Source organism: Silene latifolia, chromosome 8, assembly GCF_048544455.1.
Source record: "Silene latifolia isolate original U9 population chromosome 8, ASM4854445v1, whole genome shotgun sequence".
In the NCBI taxonomy this organism is placed as follows: Eukaryota; Viridiplantae; Streptophyta; class Magnoliopsida; order Caryophyllales; family Caryophyllaceae; genus Silene; species Silene latifolia.
In genome coordinates, this window is record NC_133533.1 from 43,398,195 (window position 1) to 43,400,498 (window position 2,304).

The following is a 2,304-nucleotide window of genomic DNA, read 5'->3' on the forward strand; positions in this document are numbered from 1 at the left end:
TCTAGTCCTCTAATTATAGAAATTTGAGTATGGTGTACCTTGTTTGAAGGACTGGATGGCGTGCACCTGCTCTAAAAGGCTCACACATTTAATGCACCATGCCCTGCAATAACACATCTCTCATAAGGGGTTTCCTGATGGGTCATGGCATAAACTATCTGCTAGTTTCCCAAAGACTGGGATGTCTTTAGTTCGGTGATCTGGGGAGTTAATGCCTCTAACTGAGCTGCAACAGCTTCATCGGATGATCCTCCCCCTCTCGTACTACCTCTGGGATTCCCATATTTAGCAGTGTGGGTAGCTATTTGGTCAATTAGTTTCCTGGCATTGGTATCATTAGTATTGTCCAGGAATCTCCCGTTGGCTGAAGAATCGAGTAGAGCCCGATGGTCATCATATAGTCCATTGTAGAACTATTTGCAGAGAAACCACTTCTGAAACCCATGGTGAGGGACTGAGCGGACCAGCCTCTTAAAACGAATCCATGCCTCGTTTAAGTCCTCAGTAGCACCTTGTTTGAAACTAGTAATTTGATTTCTCGGGGTATTTGTCTTTTGGAGCGGAAAATCTCTCTTGTAGAAGGCAAGAGCTAAGCTGTTCTAGTCGGTAACCCCTTGATCTTCCATGTCTAAATCACGCAGCCACTCTGCATCACCATTTTCGTAGAGAAAATGAGAAGAGCACCTGTTTTACTTGGTCATGGGTCAACCCAACAGTCACGGGTATGAAGCAGCAGTATGTAACGAATCTCTCCATATGTGTAGTAGGGTCTTCCGTAGCTCCCCCTTCAAACAAATTTCTTTCTACCAGGTTAATGTACGATGACTTTATCTCGAAAGTTTCATCATCTGTTATAGGGAGTTTGAATCCTTTAGGAATGGACTCAAGGGTGGGTTCTGAGTGACTTGCTAAGGTAGGCGTGATTGTAGTGGTGACAGAAACTAAAGTGTCTTCTTCAAAAGACTGATTTTCTACAATAAAACTGGCATAAGCGGCGTCAAGCGTACTTAAGTCTTCTGCTTGACGGACTTCCTTCCAAAAATTTCGTATAGCTCGAAACGTCCTTTCAGGTTCAAAGTCGAATTGTATGAGCTCGAACCTGTGAGACCTGGGCATAAACGAAACACTAAAGAAAGGAATGAAAACGGTCTCAAGGAACTAATATTCCCTGAGACAAGACAAACTAAAATAAGCAAACAAAAAAATGTTGCCTCCATGGCAACGACGCTAAAGTTTGATCGGCTAAATCGCACACCTAATCAAGAATAACGAACTGGCCTAAACTAATGCAATAGAGGAAGTCGGGATCGTATCCACAGGGAGACAAACGTGTTCTATCTGCTCATTATGAGTCCGTCTAAGCAACAAGTCTGGGGGTTTGATTTGTTTGATAACTAAAATAAAGTAGCGAAAAGTAGAGAAATAAAGTGTAGAATTCGAGTCTAAAAATATAGGGGGAGATAGCTAGGATTCTTGGTTCACCATTGTCTAACAACGGTTAAAGATAGAGTCAAAGACTAGTCAAATTATGGTCTGAAGGGTAGTGATAAGGTCCTATCGGTCCTAATCACCCTAAAAAGTTTCTGTTATGCTCTCGCTCTATTTAAAGTATTATATTGTTCATAGCAGGTCTCACTCTCTCTAATCTCTTGATCTAGGTCGGAATTTACCAGGTTGAGTAACCTGTCGCATGCATTCAACTAATTAAATAAGATTAATTGCTACGATTAACAACTCAGACAAATAATTAATCCAGATCTAATATCCTAATTAAATACCGCCATGCAACCATGGATCCCATGAATCATAGCATGAAGAAATTAGCTACTCATGATCGAATTAATGAAATTAACAATAATGATGATAACTAAATTAAATATGATGAAAGTATGAGAATAATATTTAAGCATACAATAAAAGCAAGACAAGGAAGAATAAAAGAAACAAGAGAAAGAAATAACTGAAGAACGAAGGATAATTAAATTACCGAATGAAAACGGAATGATTACAAGTTTCAGATCCGAAAATTCAATGTAAAGCAACGCGTAAAAGTATTTTTTTGCAAAAGTCAATGATAACCTAAAAATGTTCTCAGTTTGTCTTTATATAAAGATAGCTGAGATTTATTAACTAAACAACTAATGGGCTGAATTAACTAATTAAATCAACACGACCTGATAAGCAAAATTGTCGATCGACTATGCAAACCAGTCGATCGACCAATCCTCCGAGCAAAACAGTCGATCGACTAACGGGTCCAGTTGATCGACTATTTACAAGATCATATCCAGTCGATCGACTATA

At 39.3% G+C, this 2,304-nt stretch overlaps 1 non-coding gene across 1 annotated transcript; it reads left to right on the top strand.

Annotated features, from left to right (window-relative positions):
• The first annotated feature begins 438 nt into the window (after positions 1 to 438).
• Positions 439 to 545, top strand: LOC141597841 (small nucleolar RNA R71). The gene has a single exon (XR_012523055.1). It is a non-coding gene; the product is annotated as a small nucleolar RNA R71 (small nucleolar RNA).
• Positions 546 to 2,304: the final 1,759 nt, after the last annotated feature.